This window comes from Macrobrachium nipponense, chromosome 23, assembly GCF_015104395.2.
Source record: "Macrobrachium nipponense isolate FS-2020 chromosome 23, ASM1510439v2, whole genome shotgun sequence".
Lineage (NCBI taxonomy): Eukaryota > Metazoa > Arthropoda > Malacostraca > Decapoda > Palaemonidae > Macrobrachium > Macrobrachium nipponense.
In genome coordinates, this window is record NC_061090.1 from 40,265,271 (window position 1) to 40,291,770 (window position 26,500).

At 36.8% G+C, this 26,500-nt stretch overlaps 1 long non-coding RNA gene across 7 annotated transcripts in view; it reads left to right on the forward strand.

Moving 5' to 3' along the window:
• The window catches only part of LOC135200258 (uncharacterized), a 263,018-nt gene that overhangs the window by 84,294 nt on the left and 152,224 nt on the right, over positions 1 to 26,500 (forward strand). For all 7 annotated transcript variants that reach the window (XR_010311238.1, XR_010311237.1, XR_010311235.1 and 4 more), the window contains exon 3: positions 4,598 to 4,657. This is a non-coding gene — a long non-coding RNA (uncharacterized LOC135200258). The remainder of the gene's footprint in view (positions 1 to 4,597; positions 4,658 to 26,500) is intronic.

Sequence of the window (26,500 nt, forward strand, 5' to 3'; positions counted from 1 at the left end):
AACTTTGCTGGACTCGGAGATTTGAATGCTATTTGCATATTGGTTTAGCCTCGAGTCTACTGAAACAATTTTGGAGAGAGTGAAAGAGAGATTGCATCTACAAAGTTAAGGGATATCTTTATGGTTTTTGGAGATGGTAGCAGGCTTGTCTGAATATTACTTAATTCTTTTAAAGAAGAGAAGGACCGACGAAGCCTCGCTCTGTAAGTATCTTTTCTTCAATTTTAGTTTTGGAAAGTTTCTGCTGTATCATCACACAAGACGGCAGAGTAGCTTCGCAATGTAAGTCAATTTTAATAGGTCTCTCTCTCTCTCTCTCTCTCTCTCTCTCTCTCTCTCTCTCTCTCTCTCTCTCTCTCTCTCTGAAATTAAAATAAGTTTGAAAAATGAAAACAATAGAGCAATGAATTTTGGAACTCATGCTTACCACCTACTCCTTTCTTCCAGTTACTCGTCCCAAACTTATTTGAAGACCATTACCGACAAGAAGGAAGGGACAGAAGGATATGGCAAGATAAACCAAAGAAAACCTACCGTCTTGCTTACTCCTCCCATTTCGTTCTTTCTTACCTTTCTTGTTATTTAAATATCTAACCATGACCTTACCCTTTCCTCTGTCTTAGATGAAACCATCGAAATCCACCTAATCTTATACACTGAGTCGTATTCAGTAAATCTTCCGAATGCTGCTGCTGCTCTCCCTGCCTTTGTACAGTCAGCATATCTCTTGAAATCCTTTGAACCTAAACTGTCCCCTTTCCATTTTTCAAGCCTTTAACAGGAATCCATCCATTCACACTGTCACTGCCAGAAATATTGTCAAGGTTAAATTCAGCTGTTATACTCTCGTATTGTAACTCTGCGTTTTACTTTATTCAGTTCGGTCATTAAATTAATCATATCAGGAAACCAATAATGACAAATTCTTCCATACTACTGGTCTGCATGTGCTGTCGAATGCTTTTTTGTAATTAACAAAAGCCATCAGAGGAGGATACGTCTTAGCACAAATATTTGATCGGGGGCAACCCCTGCCTTTTCTAAAACTAACTCGCTCATCTCTAAGCTTTTGATCATTTCTTTCCGCAGTCTACTGAGAATAAAATTACCGAATATTTTCAACACAAGATACATAAATAGCATGAATCTACAGTTACTATTCAGCTATATCCTCTTTCTACAATACGTTTGCTATGGCTTCCAATTCCCAGTCATCAGGCTTTGTTCTCTCATTCCATATTCTGAAAAAACATTCTAGTATACTATTTACAAGGTGTCCTTTCAGATTCAGTTACAATCATCTCCATGGTGACTCCATCATAACCTGATGTTTTCATTTCCTTAGTTTCTTCATTATTGAGTCCACTTAAAAAACGATGAATTCATTCAATAATACATTCAGATCTCCAGCTCCGGGTTCACCAGTCGAATTATCCCCCTACCTCTAATTCATGGTATCACAAAAATGATCCGCCAAGAATGTCTTTTTTTATGTTGTTTTTGTCACTCTTTTTCACAGATATTTTCTTGTTTTTTTCACCCTTGGATAATTCAGTAAATGATTCTGTGGATTCAACCAACGTCAGTGAATACATGTCTTTGTCAACATCCTCTGCCTGTTTACCCAAATGTTCTCTCGCTTCTCAGTTTGCTTTTCATTCAATTTCTCTATCTAGACTTGGGGACCTGGCATGGTTTACTCTACGTTCTTCATCTGCTGTCTATCCTATATACTGTACCACAGGTCTCTTCCCAAAAGATGTCTAACCAGTCCTCATTCACTGTCTATTCTTCCCAAGACACACACATACTTATTATATATATATATATATATATATATATATATATATATATATATATATATATATATATATGTTATAAAATAAAAGAATTTTATTTGCCCAAACTATATTCAAAAAGCCCATCTAATCCCTCTTTCTTTCTCTCTCTCGCTGGGGGCCTCAAAGGTTGCATAATATCAGGATTACATAGCACAACACACTTGTATATCCTAATATTATAATCTTTTTGTAGACTAAATAATTACATTATAACACCATAAACCTCCTTATCTTATTCTAAACTATGATCATTAATTTTTTACGAAGGGGATGACAAAGATAAAAAACACAAACAGCTTCTGACGTCAAGATCACAAAAAGTTTCCAATGCTTGCATCTTCCTATTGTATTGAAGTCGAGTATAAGCACAAATTCCTGAAATATAAAAAAAGTCAGTGGATTATAAAATGCAATTTGCAAAAGTTTGTTCAGTGATGGAGTAAATGGAATACACAGTTGATAAGAACTGATATTGCTAAAATAAGAACATAATTATCCACTCAAATTACTGGTGTCTGATTATGAAATTTTCTAACCTGCACCACTTACAATGAAGACGACTTATCATGATATATATATATATATATATATATATATATATATATATATATATATATATATATGTGTGTGTGTGTGTGTGTGTGTGTGTGTGTGAATTGTTATCACATCACCGTGACAAACATTAAGCTACGGATGACGTTGACTATCCAATTCCCTCTTACTTAGAAATAATATTGAAGGGATATTATAATTGATATGTGGTCCGTCGCCTGGTTGATTCGATCCACCAATAGCACCAACTTTCGAGTTTCGACTTCAGTGACGAGAACTCTTAGCGCAGGACTGTCAAAACAGGAATAAGTTCATACCGACTCTGCCGTTCATATGCCATTCGAATGCAGGTATTTGTACTAAGACAACCGAGTGGTACATTTGACACACGTAGCTATTTATGAATTTTGATCATATCACTGCGAATTTTTTATATGCACAAACATTAAGCTACAAATACCGTTTAATATCCATTTCCTTTTACCTTGGATACAGTACCAAAAGGGAGATATCAATTCATAGAGCCAAACATTTGTGATGAGGGCTGCTTTTTCTTTACAGTCCTCCTGAAAACGAATTGGGCAAAGAGCAGCTTTTAAATCTAATTATGAGAAAAATTGGCTATCACAGACTTTGACAAGCAAATCTGCAATTGTGGGCAGCAGACAAACATTATTCCGTGTAACTGCATTAAGTTTCCTATAATCTACACACAGCCATAGCAAACCATCTTTTACTTTTACTATGACAAATAGGGATGCCCAGAGAGACTTACTTTCCTCAACGATACCCTGACTCTATAATTTCTCTAATTCCTTCTCCACGCAGAGGCAAAGTTAATGCTGATGGGATCATGCCAAGAGAATTTGCCGTTGATAGTAAGGTTCCAAAAGTGAACATTATTTCACCTCTGTTGATTGCCCTTCTCATAAATAGATTTCTCATCGAAAAAAAGTGGTTGGAGATGAAAGAGAAGGTTTCAGTTGGGGTTACAATACAAAGTTAATAGACAGATTATGTATATGACGCTGTTTCAATCGGTAGAACAACACATAATTCGCAATAGAATGCATTATATGATATTAGACTAAAAATAGGTCTAAAGAAGTGAAATAACATGATAAAATATTAATGAAGCCGAATGGAAAAAAATTATATTTAGGACAACTTCTCTCGAGTTGTAATTTAGTGGAAGACTTAAAGAGCAAATTACACAATAGGTAGGTTGAACAAAAGTTTGAAATCAAATAGACTGGAATTTGATGCAAAAATAAGTATATACAACTTTAGTATACTCTGTGTTGCTGAATTGGCATAAATTCTGGTATGACAATGAAAATATATCAAAACGTTTTTGATGTTTTGAAAATAAAGGAAGAATATTTTAAGTCAGATGGCAGGAAAGAGTGAGAAATTATACCAAAATGGAAATTACAGAGGTTGCTTACGTTGACGAAATAGATGGAGATGGCTATGACATGTTCTTTACTTAATACCTGGGAAACAGTAACAGTGTCGGGCGTGCTCCTGATGGCAACTGAGGAAATGGAAGAACCAGAATTACTTGAAAAAGAACTATAAGACCCGAGACTGGAGAGAGTGGACATTCGTAGAAGATAAAGCACATGAAGACATGCATGTTGGAATTCCGCAGAGGCTTTTGCATACATACTATATATACATATATATATATATATATATAATATATATATATATATATATATATATATATGTGTGTGTGTGTGTGTGTGTGTGTATGTATACACACACACACACATATATATATATATATATATATATATATATATATATATATATACACACATACATACATACGTATATAGGGTGGCAGCCTCGCCTCCCCAACATCAGAGGTGATATCGTGGACAATAAGGAAAAAATCTATTGTACAGTACTAGTTGATTGATCTAAATACTACATACGATAACTAGTGGTTAATCGACAGCTGTGAATTACAGCATAGGTGGAGAAGTGTATTAGACCGGAACCCCTTCCCAAAAAGACGTCCTGACAAACAGAATGTTAACATCAGTAAACCAGTTTTGCTTTCATTGTAATATCAAAGCTGAATATCGTGTGCTGCTGAATATCGTGTGTTGTAAACATCTACTTAGCAATAAGGTTTGTGAGCAATGCGTACAAGTATTTGTTCTTTAAACTAATCCAGTTCTCTTATATTGCAGGAACCTTCGCTCCTCTTTGACATTGAGGATATTTATAACATGCTTCTCTGCCCGTAAAATGTAAGTATATTTTTACCTTTCCCAGCATTCCAGGCTCCATATAGACTTAAGTTCGAGTGTGTGTGAGTGTGTATGTGCGGGCGAGGGGAAACGTTATACATATATATATATATATATATATATATATATATATATATATATATATATATATATATATATATATATTATATATTATATCATAACAATAAGGGTTGATGTTGTGAAGTGAGAGGCAAATCTTTCCGAGAACTTTTAACAAAGGCTACCAAGTGTAAATCACAAAACTCCAATTGATCACACAACTGATAGACTGATAGTATGATAACTATACTCTGTTTTTTTTCATCTGTCCATCCGCCTGTGGTGTTTTGTATGGTAACACTGCGTCCGGGCTTTAGATAGTTACATTTAGTTTACATTCAACGATTATAATAATATCCTATTTCGAATATTAACGGTGCAATTCGCATACAGTAAATTATTAAAAACACTTTTCAGTTGCAAATGTGTACACCCAGATATCCTTTTATTTACCTAAAACTTACAAATAGCGTAACTATCTAAAGCCCGGGAACGCAGTGCTACCATACAAAAACACCACAGGCGGATGGACAGATGAAAAAAAACGGAGTATAGTTGCTCATTATAGGCCAGGCTAGGCTCGTGTTGGGTCAAGAATACTCCTAGTTAGTCTCTCATTTATTGTATTGAGGAAGGAGGAGGAGGATGAGGAGATTCGAGCTGAAATAAAATTAACAGCTCTCAGTACACAATCACAAATTTCTGATATTTCCAATTATTTCACTGTTTATGTCATAACATTAACACAATTATACATTAAACTAAAATAAATGTATATTTTCTTTTTGACCCAACAACGCAGGTCACATCCAATTCGCAACCACAGCAACAGTTTGCCCATGGGTACAAACAAAATAACATTAAACAAATATCAAATACTGTATGCCTATTATAGATGTTACTAATAGCCTAGCTACCATAATGTCACAATAATTTAATCAACATGAAACGTACCAGATCACATTCGCTTCCTAGCCTAGGCGTTATGTCACTGGTGGTAAATCAGAGTGGTGGCAGACAAAACGATGCTAATCACAACTATCCCATAAAAGTCCACTTGACAAGATGGACATTCGTAATATAGTTCCGTAATATACGCTATACAATCAGTTCGACCTCTAAGTGATTGAACAAAGACCGTTGCCCAGCCACGCAGTAAGACGCACCCATCATGTTCACAGATAAGGACTCCCTCCCAAACAACTGTCAATACTAACGTGTTTACAAATTCATCCACACTATTTCCATTACACACAACTAAAACTAACACAGTAGCTTACTCACGAAAGCTCTATTCCTTGTTTTCTTCTCTAAATCTAATCACAAAAAAGTGCAAATTATTTGGTGAACCTGCGTAAGTAACACACAACTCACACCAAGATAGGTTAATTTATTTAACTTAGATCTGGCATGTAATGTGTTTCCTTTCCACTTACCCCTTAGGGTGCCATTAGTGCACCCTACATGGTTGCAGTGTCCCTTCGGACATACACAAACACCCACACACGCACACACACACATACACCAAACACACACACACACACACACATGAATAACTTGATCACGAAGTATATAAAACGTGATGCTATGTATAAATAAAGGTTTTTTTCACATATATATATATATATATATATATATATATATATATATATATAAATATATATATATATATATATCACACACATATATATATGTGTGTGTGTGTGCGCGCGCGCGCTGTAGATCTTTACCAGTGTCGGTTTTATTGCTAACTAGGCCATCTTCAGAGTTGGTTGGTTGGTTGGTTTTATAAAATTTTAGGTGTAACACCGAGCACTGGGGCAGCAAAGGCCATTCAGCGCTTACTGTATAACTATGATACTATAAGACGTGTTATATCATATAAAGCAGGTTTATTTCTTTGAGGTAATTTACTATGTTTTGAAGCGGGCATTTTCTCCCAATAGTTCTTCAAGTGGTATGTTATATATGTTGTTGGATCTTCGTTTCTTTTCGAATTTATTACATTCAATTAGCAGATGACGGACTGTGACCAGAGTACGAACATACAAGTGGTTTGAAAAAAGGTTGTTCCCACCTGGCAGATGTTTGTAGGCGGGATCCTACCCTCAGGTCAAATTTGACAAATCCACAGGGACCATCCGTTTCCCTTATCACCTTCTTTCCAGTACCTTCCTTACAATTAAATTCATCGCATATTTCTTTTGAGATTGATAGATCAAGTTTATATATTCCATTCCTAATGTTTATGTTCTTGGATTACCCAATACATAGATCTAGAAATTGGTTTAAGTAAAGTGTGTGCAGAAACCCCACTAGTATTGCTATGTTTATTGTTATTCCGTTCGCATATACTTGCAGAAGCCTGAAAGGCTCTTGATGAGGAAGGAATTGACATAATGTGGCAGTTAATGAAAAAGATTATGGAAAGTGAGACGATACCCGAAAAATGGAGAGAGAAAGTATATTAATCCCAATATTCAAAGAGAAAGGGGACATTCAGTGTGGTGAAAATTACCGAGCTCATGACACATAGACTAAAGGTATTTGAAAGAATTATGAATGAAAGATTACGGCGACAAGCTTTCATCGGTAGACAGCAACTAGGATTCATGAAAGGGCTCAGTACTGTGGATGGTATTTTCGCTCTGAGACAAATTATGGAAAAGTACAGAGAAGCAAAAGGTCTTGCATATGGCCTTTATAGACCTTGAGAAGGAATATGACAGAGTACCACATCAGGAAATATGGAGATGTCTCAGGGAGAGAGGAGTGATGGAGAAGTGTGTCAGAATGATCAGGGAGATGTATAGAAATGTAAAGACCAGCGTCAGATCTACAGTTGGAAGAACAGAAAATTTCTAAGTTGGAGTCGGTCTATATCAGGGATCCGCTCTGAGCTCACTTCTGCTTAACAGAGGATGTCATGGAGATATGCCTTGGAGAGTAGTGGTTTAAGGATAAGGAGGAAAAAGACAGAATATATGACAACCGAACTGGATGGCGACCAACAAACAAAAATCAAATTAGGTGGAGGAAACATCAAAAGGGTCCATAAATTCAAGTACCTTGGCTCAGTGATTGACAATGAGGGGAACATGGAAGAGGAAATTAACAACCGGATTAAGTGTGTTTGGAACAACTGGAGGAAGGTGTCTGGTGTCATATGTGATAGGAAAGTCCCTATAAGATTAAAGGGCAGAGTGCACAAGGCAGTGGTCAGACTAGCAATGATATATGGATTGGAAGCAGCACCACTAAAGAAAACAGAGGGCAGAAAGTTGGACGTAACCGAGATGAGGATGCTTAGGTGGATGAGTGGAGTAACCAAAAAGGACAGGGTTAGAAATGAAAATATTAGGAGTACAGTAAAGGTCACTGAAGCATCAAAGAAAGTGCAAGAGGAAAGGTTAAGAGGAGAAGAGCAACACATGGCAAGAGAAGTGATGGACGTGGAGGTGGATGGAACACAAAGGAGAGGAAGACCTAAGACCAGGTGGAGAGATTGCATTAGAGATGATATGAGGGAGAAGGGAGTACGAGGAGAAATGACACAGGACAGTGGTAGATGGAAGAGACTCATTAAAAACGGTGACCCCAAATAGGGATAAAGTTGTGAAGAAGAAGAAGAAGAAGAAGACAGTAATAAGATCAAGATATCAGCTTTCACATCCAAGCTTTTACAAACATTACACATGTGTAGCCTTGAATTCATTGATGATGAATCAGATATAGTTAGAAGTATAGGCAAGAAATTGAAATATCCTGACTGTATTAGAAAATGCATTAAAAGCAGCAAAATAAGCATTTTGTGTCAACAAAAAAGAAATTATAACAAAAAACCTGCTTTTACTGCTATATAATAATAATTTTAAAGATATTCCCAATTTACTGAAAAACTTTAAAATTAATCATCAATCAAGAATTAAAACAATGAAACATGTACTTGTAAAGAACTCACCTGACAATACTAAATGATGTATAAGCCAGATTCCATGTAATTTTTGTGTTAGCTTTTATATTGGTGTGACTGGAAAAACACTGGAAAAGAGAATAGAACCGCATAAATATGTACAAGAAATCCACAGGTGAACACTCATGCAATCGACTGGGGAAGAGCAAAAAAGTAATTTATTCTAGTAATGTACTAGTTTTATAATAGGAAGTATTTTAAAGAATATGAACACCAAGAATGGAATATATAAATATGATCTATTAATATAAAAAAAAGTGCAAGGAATTTGATTATAAGGAATGTGCTAGAAAGACGGGAATTAAGGAAACGGATGCCCCTGAGGATTTGTAAATTTTACCTGCCACTAATGAGGGTAGGACCCCACCTACAAACATCTGTCAGGTGCAAACGCTTGTTAAGTCCTCTGAAGATGGGTTATGCTGGGGTCACACATTCACATATCACAACGGCGTATGTCTACGTATGTGGATCGAGGGCATCATCGCGGTGAAGTGACCTTAAACAGCTGGTAAACAGGACATGGGCTGATGACGGACGTAAAGCCAGCACCATAAATTGTGCTGCAAATGTACGTGCAACGCAGGCAAGGTCGGACGCCTACCTGGAACTGGCTCGGCAAAGTCCTACACATCCCCAAGATTTTGCGTTGCAAAGCTCGGCGCACTGACTTACTTACATCGATAGTGTAACATTCTATGTATGTCAACTTCACGTCGGTGCCACGCCCACTGTTTTGGGGCCGTAGGGTACAAAAGGGCCGGCCTGTAAACAGAGCAGACTGTAAAGTGATGAAACATGTGTGTGAGAGAATGTAAAAACATTGCACTTCTGAAAATCATGGTTGTACATTCACTTTGATAGAGTTCTGCATGTACTGTAAAATATTGTATTTTTTCAACAGTTAAAAAAAAAGAAAATTAAGTCAGAATTATAATATACTTAACATTGGTAGTCCCAACATCTTGGGCTTCTTCTGATGGACAATGTGGGACTTGAGGAGGTGGAATATGTTCAATATCCACTTCTCCCAGTCCGTCTGTCGTCTGCTCGCCCCTTGGCCACTCTTCTCGGTGGTGAGGCATCCGAAGCAGCTCCTGAGGGACATGAACCACATCCGGAACTTGTTGCCAGTCACTGGTGGCCTAAGTGACTTGCCTTTGTCATTAAAGGCCTTCCACACCTTGGCTTTGTCCTTGTAGGCAGCCATCCCTTGTTGTATATGAATTGGGACTTGTGCTCGACCCACTCACCCACCAGCCTCTCATTTTCATGGAACAGGATGACACAAAGATTCTTCTTACACCCCAGTGGCATATCGTCCTCGACGTCTTAACTGACCTAAGTCTCGATCAAGGGAATGTTCTGTCCATCGTCAGTGGGGTAGCTTCATGGAGAGTTTCTGTGTCGCTGTCATCACTCTGTATCTCATCCAACTCCGATTCCTGTAGGTGGAAGATGACATTTCCCTCGTCCTGAGTGTCTGGAGGAGTGGCTGTAGGAGTCATCTCTGGGCCAAAAGAAGGTCCTGCAAGAAGATGTGACGTTGATGGTCCCTTCCTTGGTCGTTTTGTGAGGTTCGGCATCTTGAAGGGCGTTGTGGAGAGTACTTGGAGGAGACTGCTGGTCTTGGAGATGGAAGCAACACCTGACCTGAGGGCGCCGACCTAACTTTTATACCACGCAACAGCGTTGCCACGTCGTACAGTGTTGAAAATGTGTGAATTGGTTTCCCCGTAGGCTACAGTGCAATTAGAAGGCCCACATGCTTCGCGGCCGGAAGAAAACAGCACCGGCGAACAATGCTGGTGACCCCAGTGCTTACCTCGTTGCAGTCACCGAGGGTCCCACGTGCAATCCCTGGAGCTACGTCAGATGACATTTGGCGTGACCACCCACGACTTGTTTTGAACATTTCAAAACTGGAATGGGCTACGGCGCTCCAGTGGGCAGAGCTTAGTGCCCGGACGACCCGTCACCGAACGTCCACCATTTTACTTATGTTTTACAGAACATTTACGGTTTATTGACATAAGCTGTTGCCACCTACCAACTTCCGCTCATGCGTGGGCGTGCATGCGTTGATATGTGAATGTGTGACCTTAGCATTACATAGCAATAAAGCCAACACCGGTCTGGATCTCTTCCCTGTTATGTTTAATACACACACACACACACATACATATATATATATATATATATATATATATATATATATATATATATATATATATGTATGTATGTATGTATGTATGTATGTATGCATGTATAACTGAATCACGAAAGTTTGGAACATGATAAATTCATAAATAAAGGTATAAGCCACGAAGGAAAGTGAAACACCTTTACTTAGCTGACAGACTGACATAAATGAGAAACTGAGAGTACAAGGAAGGGTTGTATGAGTGACAGATAGATATCATAAGGAGATAAGTACCTAGAATCCAACACACCTGGAGAATTAGTAACCTTCCCAAACAAACGTAGACATGGGTACAAATTAAGAGGTTTACAAAAAGATTAAGTCCAACTGCTCAGGCACAGGGACAAGACAATTTATGTATATATATATATATATATATATATATATATATATATATATACCTATATATATATATATATATATATATATAATACATATATATATATATATATATATATATATATATATATAAATATATATATATATATATATATAGATATATATATCAGATATATAATGTTATTTGGGAGTATTCTCGTTCATAGGCAACTTCTATTGAAGCTAATGGCATTGTTCTCTGATACTATCTTTTTATCAACACTTTAAATAAGTCTATTCAAGATTCTTACTATTTACTTATTCTAGGTGACAGACTGTTTCCTTGCTCATCGGTTACATCTTCAGGACTGAATTACAAATTGACATAAAAGATTTTTATTTCTGCATGCAGACTTTTAAATTTTAAACAGGACATCATTGGGAGCTGAATTTCTATTGGTCAGCAGGTCTCATTCTCTTTCTGGTAGTTTAGGTGGCAGCAAGAGCAGTCCTGGTGCTAAGCAGGACAATCTTATACCGTGGCTCGCACTGAAGGGAGTGGACAATGGCATGATTCCCTCCTCTGGCCGATAGTCTTGGTTTACTTCGTTGTCGGTACTCATGTCCAGGGGTGATCTGGGCATGACTACCGACAACGAAGAACCAATTCCACCGAACACGACTGCCAAAAACGAGCAAATAAGACTGTCGGCCAGAAGCATGAATCACGCCCTTGCCCATGCCCTTTACTTGCAAGCCACGGCGTAGGACAGAGCACCAGGAATGCCCATGCTGAGATTCACCGGCCAACAGAAATTCAGCACCCTAATGACGCCATATTTAAAATTTAAAGATATGCATACAATAATAAATACCTTGTCTGCCAATTTATGATTTAGTCCTGAGGAACAATGAAATAGAAGTCTGTGTATTCTTCACCAGAAACTGCGAGAATTACCTTCATACTCGGCAATACTCATTTAAAGCTTGTCGGCCTAGTGAATCAGAGCCTTGGAGTGAACCACAGACCTTGCAAACGCGAGTCATGAGCTCTATACTACTCTGGAACGCAGCTGACAGAGTTGCGTTAGTCATTGGTTATCAGTGAGTGCCACATACAACCTTCACCAGAGAGATTTAGAAGCAGGAACCATATATCTGCGCAAATGTGGATGTTGTAGGTATGGAATTCGGTGAGGTGGCCTCGGGGAGAGAACTTCTGGGAGGAAGAGGATCTGCGGTTGTGATTGGCAAAAAGTCTGCTTTAAGAGTGAGAATCCCCTTCAATCAGGCTTGGTTTTAGACCTTCTAAGTTCCTGCGCCAATAGTTAGGATAGTTTGGATTACATAATTGGTGTTATTAATGTAATTAGGATTATTAAGCCATCGTTACGTGAGTGAAGATGATGCTCGAACGGCAGAAAGAGAAAGAGAGAGAGAGTGCGCGAAAATATTTCTGACATCCTCCCTAATCCTGACTTCTTTCATCGTCTACCTTTACTCACTCACCCTGATTAAGCCTCAAGTTACCTAAAAAAAATAACAGAGAGAGAGAGAGAGAGAGAGAGAGAGAGAGAGAGAGAGAGAGAGAGAGGGAAATCAGGAACAAAAAGAGAGAGAGAATTTAATGATCGGGAAGAGATACAGATAGAAAGAGAAAATATTTCATCCTTACTATGGAAGAGGAAAAGTAATGACTTAAAAAGGAATGCTTTTTTGATTGTATACGCCAAATGAAAGTCACAATCCAAAAACAATCATTTTTAAAATTGCTTAAGAAAGTATTTGTTAGGGAAAGGCATTGCACCGTTAATTTTAAAAAAAGAAAAAAGAAAATTCCTACTGAATGTAAAGAAGAAGAATTTAACATTTTAAATGGGCATTTGTCATTGGCTAGCTGGTACAAAACAGAACGGTGAACGAAAACTGCCCGTAGAAATGTGCCTGACCAGTATTTTGTTAGTATGGTGTTTTTACGTTGCATGGAACCAGTGGTTATTCAGCAACGGGACCAACGGCTTTACGTGACTTCTGAACCACGTCGAGAGTGAACTTCTATCACCAGAAATACACATCTCTCACTCCTCAATGGAATGGCCGAGAATCGAACCCGCGACCACCGAGGTGGGACGCAAACACCACACCAACCACGCCACTGAGGCGTTGCCTGACCAGTATTTTCTTTAAACATCTAACCAGTGAACTTGAAACTGAAAATGAAGGCATAATGAATGATCAATTTCTAATGTAATAGAAGAGGAGTCTTCGTTATATTGCTGGATATATCGTCAAGAATTTGCAACAATGCAATGAACCAGAAATTCTTGGCTGAGCACAATGGACAGAGGCAGACTGCATGCGACACCTTCCGATGCTTTAAATGTCTCAGTTAGCTATTGTGAGAGAGATATTTATTGCCGCTCATGGCGAAACTTTACGGGAAGGTAATGATTGCATGAATATCTCCAAAGATGTAATTCGTTTTTTTTCTCAAATTTCTGTGTATTTTGACATTAAATGTCTATATAAAATTATTGTAATTATAATAAAAAGAAAAAGAACGAGTGCCGAAGTATGAAAATGTGTGTCTTCAATGTGTTAGTCTTATCTCTAAAGGTTGGTGATGAAGGAGACACCGAGATATCAAGAGTAGGTTCTTAATGTCTAAGTGAAGTAAACAAAATCACAAAGGTGCAAAATTATGTCCAAGCAAGGAATAGAGAGCTGTGCTGTACTGGCGAAACATTACTGCCAGACGCGCGAAGTTTGGTCATTACACATTGTACATGATACACACGAGAATTATATACATTAAATAAATACATAGGGATGTAAATTAATGGAAACGAAATTTAAAGAATGCAATACATATACACTTCTCTTTCCCCTTACGCTCGTAGTACACTCTCGAGTGGACTCTTTCTCTGCGAGCCTTTGAGAACGGCGTGGGGACAATGGGGGAATATCAGCTAAGGACTGCTTTTCCTGGTCCAAGCGAGGGTCAGCACTAGGGGGTGGCACTGGGCGAAGGAAACGACTGTTTCGCCACCAGATACGACAGTTAGGGAGACGAATTTCATAACCTCTTGACCTGCCAAAACTCATGACTACCCCGACCTTGTCCCAGCGGCAAGATGTCGAATCTTGTATGTGTACAATAGTCAACCGGGGTAGGGGGCGGGCATGCTGATCGTGCCAGGTCTTAACCTGCTCAGCACAGGCGGCAGCACGGCAGTAACAGTCCTCGGTCTTGACCTGCCACTCCTTTGAAAAGGACTCTGGGTGTGCAGGGATGCATGACGTAAGAGTTGGCCATACAGGATCTGGGCATGGAGCAGCCTGTGAAATTGGGAGTATTCTGAAACTCTAAGAGGCCTCGATCAAACTCTTCACAATCAATGTTGCCAGAGGGTACCGTTGTCAGGATGAGATGCTTGATTGACTTCACAGCAGCCTCGGCATGACTGTTCGATTGTGGATAACATGGGGAGGTCACCACATGTCAGACTCCCCATTGCTCCATGAAGTCCCAGAACTCATTGCTGGTGAACTGTGGTCCTCCATCAGTCCTGAGGTGAAGAAGCACACCAGCTTCCCAGCAGAAGATCCTGATTGTATTAAAAACAGTAGTACCCCCTTTGAATGGGACAACAACTGGCCATCCTGACGAGGAAGACTTTTCCTGTGACCATAAAGAAATCTGCTGAAACAGACTCAGAGGGCCTCGTGCGGTTGTTGTCATTCATTAATGGTTCCTGCTGCTGGGTTGGCTGTAATACCTGGCATGATTCACAAGCTCCAATTGCGTTGAGAATGTCTGAGTTGATACCACGACAGAAGACAGCCTGTCTTACCCAGGGCTTTGTAGATTCCACGCCCCGATGACTGTAATGTACACTAATAAATTAAGGGTATAATAGGGGTAGAAAAAGGGTATTTCTAGTGGTTAAAATAGTATACCCTATCGAGGTTTATAGAACTATAATATATCCTTTGCAATATACCATATCAAGGGTAAAACATATACTTGGTAAAGAATACTATTTTGCAGGGTATTCTTATGATATATATACTCTTGTATATTAATCATATATTTAATATATTAATCCATTACACCCTTAAGTGTAATTTTAACTTATAGTATATAAGATCATAAGGTCAATGAATTTAAAAGTTTGGTTTATCAATTTATTATTTTCATCACCCTTGAAAATCAAAACTATAGTAGTGATGAAGGTGGGCAAGAATAAGATCTGCCGCTCCGTGTATACGAGACAGAAGGCAGTGTGGGCTGTGTGGCACTGGCAGTCCCGGTTTAAACTCGGTTGTTTGTGCATTACTTTTGAAATAATGGCGCCACACTGTCTGAGATACACTGACGACGATGTCTCTCTGAAGAATTTAAGCATTTTGTAATATTTCACTTGGAAAAGTTAGTTTCTGTATGTTAAAATCAACACTTATCAAGTTTCACTGAAAAAAAATGTTCTCAGAATTCTCTAAACCTTCAAAATATTGCTCAGTAGCTGCACTCGCTCCGTCCACCACCACACACCTAACACCCACTTACTGAACTCAGTCTAAGAGGCAATAACAAGATATAGCGGCGCAACAGACAGCAAACTATGATGTATTCGCTGCTATGTGTATGTCTATGTTACATATATATATATATATATATATATATATATATATATATATATATATATATATTATATATATATTGGATGTATGGGTATGACTCTCACTGAGGGCAGCAGAAAGGGTTTTGCATGTCACAATATTTAAGTGAAATGCACAAAATGGACACTAGAGCGGCAAGACACCTTGCACAACACTTCATTCATCAACCACTGATCGCTATACACTTGCAGCGCAATAAATCCACAACAACACATTGGTGAAGGCGGCAAACAGACAATAGCGTCGATGATTAATGGCGCCAGAAGACGCACTTGAGGAAAAATCCTCTTGAATAAAAACTTCGCTGACACAAGTTCACTGCGCCAAGTGTGTGTTCGATGCGTTATCCTTATTACTAAAGGTTGGGGGTGAAGGAAACACCGGGAGATATCAAAAATAGTTCTTAATATCTAAGTGAAGTAAACACAATCACAGAGGTGCAAAGCAAAGAATAGAGAGCTATGCCGTGCTGGCGAAACATTACTGCCAAACGCGCGAGATTTGGTCATTACATATCGTACATGTACATATGAGAATGGCATACATTAAATACATAAGGAGGTACATAAATGAACACGAAATTTAAAGAATGCAATGCATATACGTACATAAAGATTCATATATTGTACTGAATGTTTTTTTTATGTACCTACAAAAAGGACATTTTTTTACACTAATAAACTAATACTGAATACATCTCGAGGTGTTTATTGTTAAGTGAATCCAACAATGGTTTTGTTTTTATCCATACATATTATTGGAGCAGCTTATGTTCTCTGACCTTTGATGACTCATGCATGGCCCCGATGAATCAACTTGAATCAAGTGAAAGTTGAAAAAATCTTAACTGGAGATTACTTTAATAAAGAAAATGGATTAAGTTACAAAAAATGACCGCATAAAAGCACGACACCTAGACCTTGGAATCTCTAATGGGGAAGGGTTCCCGTGACTACCCGTAGCCACCGCTCAAGGTGGCCACGGACTACCTGCATAAAGATCTTATTTTTGTCAACACGTTAGCAGGCTGTTCTTCTCTGGATTCTGCACCCAGACAGTTATAGAATTCGTGTGGGAGGTGTTTGATTCTGTAGAGAGATGTAAAAATTTGCTTAGTTTAAAACTTATTAAAGTGAAGAAAATCGGACTTTACTCAGATCATGGAAGCAAAACATTCAAATTACATGGATTAGGTCACGATCAAACTACTGCCCTGTATATTTCAGAGTATGCCCTGATTGCGTCGTGTATTGTGCTGCATGTGATGACTACTGAGGTGCTCATTAGTAAGAGTTAAAGCCATTGTTTTACGCTGAGATTGTGCTACCGTCTCTTTCGTGTGAAAAGGTTTTATTAGAATAATGGTTAGCACCAAGAGGAGAGAGGGGCCTGCCCATACTGCAACCGAATTTATATTTAAATAAATTACCATTTAAAAAATAAACAAGAGGAGGTTAATTAATTTCAACGCTTTATCAGAGCCAAAAGAAAATGTTCTTCATATAGTTGTCTTTTTCTACTAGGAAAAGACAACTAATCATCAGCAGTGATTTTACTAAAATGATTGCATGCTTCTACTAACCATTGTGATGTTTAAAGGTAAGTTGAAGCTGTTCAGCATACATATGAAATGCTCTGCGCCTTTTACGTGGCTGAGAAGCTTCTTAAGAATGAGATATTCTTCAATTTTCCTGCCATTTGGATAGTTTGTGCATGATGGATATAATGGCTGTAAACTTAATACGCTACTGCTATCTATTACATTTAAAACTGAATGGGACAGAGACGGTAAATTACCTTTACTAGGTGTTTTAATCATGAGAGGACTGACAAAATATGCATTTACTTTATATCGGAAGCACAGCAAACCATGATGTTCTAGTAAAGATCATGGCTGGTTACACTTTACTTCTTAGAGGGCTTAAAATAAGTTCGTAGGGATATCTGGAAAAAGAATTTTATATAGATCCTCAACATTCATCCTATTTACTCTACCTATCATCAGTTATAGAGAAGGATATCAATAAATCGAATATGATAGACTTTGGAGGTCCCACTAATAACGAATAAATAGATTAAAATAAGTTTCCCTACGTCGAGAACGTCCAAAAATAACAGAAAACTTTAAAGCTAACCATCGATTTACTCTGTACTACCTTAAATCTATTGACATTTCACTCATTTGTGCTTAACTAAGTGATAAATCAAGCAGATGCCGGTATTTATAAAATCTTAGGCAGTAACTCTAATGAAACTTACACTGGGGGAGACTAGTATATACATCTATATATGTATGTATGTATGTATATATACACATATATATATGTATGTATGTATGTATATTACATATATATTATATATTATTATATTATATATAATTATTTATATATATATATATATATATATATATATTAGAAATAATAACCACCCAATCACGTGTCGAACAGAAATTAATTTCAGACTCACATCAGGATCGAACCCAGGTCTTTCAATTGGAAGGCAAGGCTGCTTACAACTAAGCCACAGATTGCAAGACCTGGGTTCGATGTTGATGTGAGTCGGTAATTTATTTCTGTTCCAAACGTGATTGTGTGTTGATAATTTCTATCATATTCACTTATAAAGGATAATATGAATGAAATGTTGACTTATGTGGCTTAATTCTCAGTGGCTTTGCCTCTCAATTGAAAGACCTGGGTTCGATCCTTATGAGAGTCAGAAATTTACACACTCACACACACAAACACACACACACATATATACGTATTTTTATGTGTTCAATACGCCTAATTATCTTAGCTTATCATGGTGTTTTAAACATTAATAATATACAAAACGCATATATATACTTAGTATATATATATATATATATATATATATATATATATATATACATATATATGCCTGAGAAAGAACAGTTAGATGTCCTCTTTTTAAACAGAACCAAGTATTTTATTAAGGGTTTGCTTTTCTCTTGTGTACCGCAAATCAAAGGACAGTTTATCAGAAGTTTCAGACGCGACCTCGCGAACTCACTCTCTCTCTCTCTCTCTCTCTCTCTCTCTCTCTCTCTCTCTCGTCCATTATCGTTACTAAGTAGAATTGTCCAGTGCGGTGAAGATGAGTGAAATTCTGGGAATCAGAAGTTTATTACTCGATATCAATTAAATTGGATCTGTTTCATTGACCACAGCATTAAGCGCTGTAGCGCTGTGTTCTGCAATGGAATGAACAGTTTTCTTCCCATAGAAGTTTTCGGAGGAGATTAGGTTTGCTCTTCTTGAGCTTAATTTGCCCTCAGTTCGACATTTTATTGATAATATATGATGAGGCAGACTTCATGGCGATGTGTGAGATTGACATGAAAAGAAAAATGAAAACCGGACGAGTCGATTGATCGAAAGAGAGAGAGAGAGAGAGAGAGAGAGAGAGAGAGAGAGAGAGGGGTGTGAAGGGGAGAATTGCCGCTTGGAGGGGTTGCCATGAGCTCAAGCGTTTACGAATGAATTTGATAGTCATCCCCTATCAAGTCTGAACTGCAGCCGGTTCTAGCAGTATCTGTCACACATGGAGTCTAGTTTTATAAAATATAGTTTTAATGATGATCGTTGCATTTTCATAGCAACGTAGAGATTGACGGTGCGGTAAGTGCCCATATAAGGGGAAGATCGATAAACAACATGTAAGACTGTTATGGAATCGTGTTTAATCGGGGAACATTGACAATCCCCAAAATGTTTCTCTGTTGGTCTTGGAGATTACCTCCATCCGAAATCCACTAAGTCTTTGAAAAGCTACTTGCTTTCAAGCCAAGGCTCGTCGACTGATTTCCTTTTGGGTGTCCTGTCGTCCATTGATTTCCTATTGCTTCTAATTCCACTCTACTATCATTCAGCATCAATCTTGCCGCTCCTGAATCAGAGGCTGTTCCCTGAAGCCCAATATAAGTTTTTCATTTCATATACATAATTACGAAGATACATCTTTACACACACAAACATACATACATACATAAAGATACATACTACTACATACTATACATATATATATATATATATATATATATATGTATATGTATATGTATACTAATACGAATTTACCTGGGGGATTCTCGTTAACGAATGGGATTCACTGAAGACCCAAACACTTTACCGTGACAACACGAGATTATCATCCTCTGGCCTTGAATCGGGCAAAAACATATCGAATTAAATATGGCTGAGGGACTGCTTCAAAGGGGGTGGAGTTGATTTAGGTAAACACTGGGTTTTTAACTTAACTAATTCTATTCACAATAAAACTAATGTAAGACTGGTTATTGTTGATGGGACAAAAATATAATAGTCCCTCACTACACATGAAGAAGCAATGTGGTATTTTCTTGAAGGAAACACAATAGAGGCCCGCTTCAGTGGGCTCCATAAGGTAAAGGGGGAAGGCAATATTGCACACAAGTTGATGCACAGAGACCACAGCTGATGAACTCCAGATCTGTAAATTAACAGAAAAAAAAACTATAATTACTCCTCTGGAATGAGGTGTATGATTAAGAAATCGAGGAGCTGCACATAAGGAGCATGGAAATGAACTTGATTTCTGATCATTCACAATGGAACAAAATATGTTACACTTCACTTAAATGCTTAGCAACTTGGAGCAGCACAAATACAAGGGGCAATACAGGTCTCACTGCAAGTATATCACACAATGAAAGGAAACAGAAAAAACAGTAATAGACTAGCAGCGATGTGTCTGACGAAAAACCTTAAGACTTGGTGCTTCGCTGTGTCAGGAGAGTTGTTCCTTGTACTTCAGGGGGCCAGCAATGAGTGGCGGGGACAAATGAAATAGCACCACAAAAATATATTATAGTCCCACTGCCACGTGCTTAAGGTGGGGCAGTTCCAGAGAACAAGGGGAAGGACAGGCGTCCTGGACCGCGTCCGACGAATTCTGCTGAACCGAGGCCTTGAAAACCTCGGGGATTATCAGGATCTTGCGTCCAGATGGTGTCAGTGGGCATCTCGCCCAGACATGGGCACCTCATGGCTTAAATTCAAGTTGGTGGCGCCTACGTGATCGATCCTGAGTCGCCCTCCCAGTTGGGTCTGCTTTGGGCGGTGACTTTAGCGTTTCTCCCGTCTGTGTCTGGAATTAAGGTTTGTCGGCAATTCACTCTAACAACAAAAGAGGATTAAAGAAGCTTCCCCAGAGAGAGAGAGAGAGAGAGAGAGTTGATGGTAGGCGGGAATGAAACCCGCCATGCTTTCATTAATTAGAGATGAATGAATTTTTCCTTTCGTTAAAATTACCAAAAGCAGGAGAGTTTTGCTTGAGAAAAGAATTTATCCATAGCAATGTGTGTGTATATATTATATACATATATATATATATTATATTATATATATATATATATATATATAATGTATAGAAAAATGTGGAGTGTGTGTGTGTGTGTGGGGGTGTGTGTGCGCGCATATATTATATACTATATTATATGTTATTAATTATATATATATATATATATTATATATTATACATATATAGTATATATATTGTGTGTGTGTGCGCGCTGCATATTATATATTATATATATATATATATATTAGTATATAGATATATAATATACTATGTTATACAACGATTACTATATATAGATATATATATATATATATAATATATATATATCTATATATATTATATATAGATACTATATATATAATATATATATATAGTATAATATTATATATATATTATATATAATATATGATGTTGGTGTGTGTGTGTGTGTGTGTGTGTGTGTGTGCGCATATATATATATATATATATATATATAATATATATATATATATATATATATATAATATATATCTATATATCTATATAATATTTATGTAAATAAATTCTTCTGGTAAAACAGGATACGTCTCAAGTATAAAAGGCAAATCAAACTCTTTTGGTTTAAAGCTAAGGACTATATTTCGGTGGTATGACTACCACCCTTATCAAGTAGTGAATGACAGAAGTATATACTGGGGCCGTCGCCGAGCCGTCGTATGTTCTGTTAATTGTTTTAATCCTTTTCATCATTGCCTTAAGGAAGACATTGTCTATATGGTCAGAATCCGAAGCTCCATTGGAAAGGTTGATATTATTATCTAGTAGTTTTATCTGTGCAGATTCCACCATTTGACATTTGTATCGACAGCTGCTCTTGTATAAAATTCTGGATGAGTTCCAATCCTTGGTATGGTTCTTGTTATTTATATGATGGAAAATTGTCGAACTATGTTGTCCATATATAACTGAGCCTTTCTGTTGATTTAATCTCTCCGAGAGAAATTTACCTGTGTATCCATAGTATCAGTCCCAACAGGGAATTTCAAAAACTCCTACGTTTTTACAAACTGGTTTCTGCTGGACATTAATTAATGATTCCCTTAGTGTATTCGTATAAGTGAAGATGAAAGGGTTGGAATGGCCTAAGGTTCTTGTGATCTCTCGTTATTTGTCCACGTGTGGAATTACGATTTGTTTGTGTATTTTTCCTTTTCTTCGTTTTCTGTGGGTTTCTAAAAAATATGCTCTTTGGTTTATGTATGTGTTTTCCTATTATGTGCTTAGAGTATTTTGACAAGATAAGTTGATTTCTGATTGTTTCAAGTTCTTTGTTAAGAAATTCTGGGGAGCAAATTCTCAGAGCTCTAAGAAATAGGTTACTTGCTACGCCGAGTTTAACTGAAATGTCATGATAGCTGTAAAAGTATGTATGAAAGTGAGACTGTCGCTTTCCTGAAGACAGTGAATTTGTAGTTGTTATTAGTTCTGATGATTAAGACATCTAAAAAGGGGATTTCGTTATTGTTTTCCCATTCTACTTTAAATTTTATGCTCGGGATTAATAAACTTAATATTTGTAGAAAGACATCATATCTGCAGGTTTGATAGTTTTTATGATTACTGTTTCGAAATACTCCATATATAAGTTTGCTAACACAGAACTGAGCGGACTCCCCATACTGCAACCGAATTTTTGACGGTAAAAGTTATCTCCAAAAGAAAAAACGCAGTGACCAAAGTGTTTTAATGGGCCTTTTATACTTGAGATATATATGTTTATATATATATATATACTATATATATATATATATATATATATATATATATATATATATATATATATATATATATATATATATAAATATATATATATGCGAATACCACAGGAAAATGATAAGCAGAAATCCGTACCAAGTACTTTTTCCATTATTGAGACATTGTCGAAGGACAAATGAAATACAGTTGGACAGAAGGTTACAAGGTAAACAAAAAGTTCAAGAATAGTAGATGGTTAATTATCAAAAGGGTAAAATTCAAAGAGAAAATCCAGGACAATCAGAAAGAGACATCCAATACCCTACAATCATAAACAAAGTAGTGAGCGAAGCACATCTCAATGATTGACATACTAATGTGTAGGCTCACTTCTATTTAGCGGCAGTATGGATCATAATAGTGAAGGTTTACTTCCTAACAACAGGCAGGTGATGCCAACAAGGTTAAAGCAAATGTGATGTTATTTTCCCAAAAACATTAGAGGGATGCAAAGAACATATTTTGGGTGTGAAAATCTAGACATATCAAGTTAAAGTAGGAAAAATTTTAAATATTTGACAAAGGAGTTAAAATTTCAGCTTAACCCACTTTCCGTGACCTTTTGACCACCGTTGACCTCATGGATGATCCAATCATATTTCATATGAAAGCCCAATTTATAACAAAAAGAATGAGTGGTGATTTGTTACATTACCTCCTGTATTATGGGATATATGTTCAATTGAATTTCCCTACCCCTAATTTCTCGGTTTGTACAGGTGACGACCCATGTTGAAAAAAACGTACCTACAGAATTCGTGCAACCCGAACTATCTTGCTAAAGTCACTTTTTCTGGTGCTAACATCACCACAGATATGATCTTGGGGTCAAACATTTTATAGCAGGGGTATCACTTCGAAATCATATTTTAAGGTCTCGAATCCCAGACAAATTATCCTATTAACTGGAGTCACACAAGATCCTTAATCCAGTGTAGCAACATAGTGAAAAGGAATATCATTGAATCTTGTTTCATCAAGTCAAATAATGGAAGTGTTCTAAATTTAAGTCTTGGTTTTTTAAACCCGGTCCCTTCGTAATAAAAAAAGTTGTAGATAAATGTAATCAACAAAATTAATGTATTCACTTTTATACATGTTTTTGGACTTTGTATGAGTAAAGTTCCGTTTGTTTAAGGGTTAAATCTATGTTTTAGTTTGTGACCGTGTGATCTCGGATTTTCCTTGATTATTAGCTTTGATTTTTACCCTTTTGATAATTAACTATCCGGTATTCTTGAGCTTTTTGTTTACCTTGTAACCTTCTTGCCAACAGTTTTCCATTTGTACCTCGAAATGCCTCAATAAAGGCGAAAGCGGATGGTAAGGATTTCTGCCTATCATTATCCTGTGGAATTCGCTTATATAATGAAGTCACGTGTAACTGCTGTGATTTTTAAGGGAATATATAAATACACACACACACACACACACACACACACACATATATATATATATATATATATATATATATATATATATATTATATATATATATAATATATATGTGTGTGTGTTTGTGTGTTTGTATGTATACAAACACATATTTCCATTATATATTGTATATATGTATGAAATTCCGTTGATGGATGTATGCACTTGTGTGCTGCATAAACATTTGCGTGCGTGTGCGTGTTGGCATAGTGAGAGACCCAAAGCAAAAACTATTATTTCTGTGTCAACTGGAAATTCAGTCCCCTAATAACGAGGTCGGTGCGCTCAAGCACCGTCAAATTGCTCTCGAATTCTTCATTGAAATTATTGCGCCTCATTTTTTCCCGATCGGAAATATCAAGTCACAAAATAGAATGATCATTGAAGCTCGTTCTCATTACATTTTATATTAAGGGTAATTGCATGTGACAGCAGCTTTCGGAGCACCTGCAGCTGCAGAGGTTCATTATTGAGAAGCAGCTTCGAAATGAAGTCGCTTTTTATTTGGCGGGAAAAAATCCCATGTTAAAAATTGCCATAATGGATGGTGCCTGTGCCCTCAAGTGTAATTGGAAATCAATGGCTTTTTCCTTTTCATCTTCTACTTATCATTATTACTTGTAGTATTGATGGCGTTTTTATACTATTATTGCTGTTACGCTTATTGTAAGATATTACACGACTTCATACCTACGAATCCAAATGATGCATTGCAAAGCATCATTAGCGGTTACCTTATCTTTGTTTATCCTTATTCAGTTATGATTATCAAGTTTTAATGTTGGACAGGTCTTTATTGGGAAAATACTGGTTACAGTAATCATGGTTAGACTTCAAATACTTTTCTTGAGTATGTTTGCCATTACCTATTATTTTCGTGTTTCTCTTTTTTATGCTACTAGAATTAACTTTATTTTGCATCGAAAAGATCTCAAGATCATTTGACATTCATGCTCTCTTTTTCTCAAGCTATTGCTTTTCAATTTCAGTAAATTTAAGAAGTTGTAAAGTTAAACATCATGTGATGCTCATGGACGAAAAATGAAAAAGGCACATCATATCATCAGACGCAATAGCTCCTCCTCCTCCTCCTCCTCCTCCTCCTCCATCACCACCATAACACTTGAACCATGTCTTCTTACACGAAGAATGCTTAAATGCTGAAATCATGGAGTGGAATGCTAAGAAATGTAGCATTTGTGGAATTTTAGTGAAAAATTATTTTCATTAATATATGCATTCGGTAAATTTGTTTAAGAATTCTTCCCTAACTGATGTCGAGTATTTAGTATTTTCACTAAATATTAAAAATGTTTTAATTATATTGAAAACTGTGGACTTATACTTAAAAAAATTAAATAAACCATCTCTCTCTTTACAGAAACACTGTAGCAAATGAACAATTTTAGCTAGCAAAATATAATCCCTTGTGACTCTCTTTAGACTCTGGCTTTCTTTTTGGCAGTTCATTCACTTTAGTACTGGAGCTTGTACCTTCCGTCGTGCTTTTATTTTATTTTATTTTATTTTTTTGTCTCTGTGGTCTTCTTGCTATCCTGTCTTTATTACATAATCCATGTTTCTTCTTTAATAAGTATATATTAAATCATCATCATTCATGATAGACCTTTCATGAATAATTAGTTAATCAGGAACAAGAGTTACATAATGTTTTGTAATGTAATGAATTCCCAACTTTAGTGGTTTTTTTTTTAGTTTTTTCAAATATGAGAACTAGTTGGGAACACGCTGCGTTTACAGACGTCATGCTTACCAGGAATCATAGCGATCATGAAACCAATATCCTTTAAGCGTATAATCCCTGCAGAGTATTTCCATTTTTTACAACATCAGTTTGTAAAAATTATTTGTGTTCATGTGACAAAAATAAAAAAATAAAAAATTCTCACGAATTTGGGGTCATACTTCCTTACTGGACAGACACAAAATCACTAAAACGCGCAGTCCTTCGAAAATAGAAAAACAACGATTTTAACCCCTATATATATAATATATAT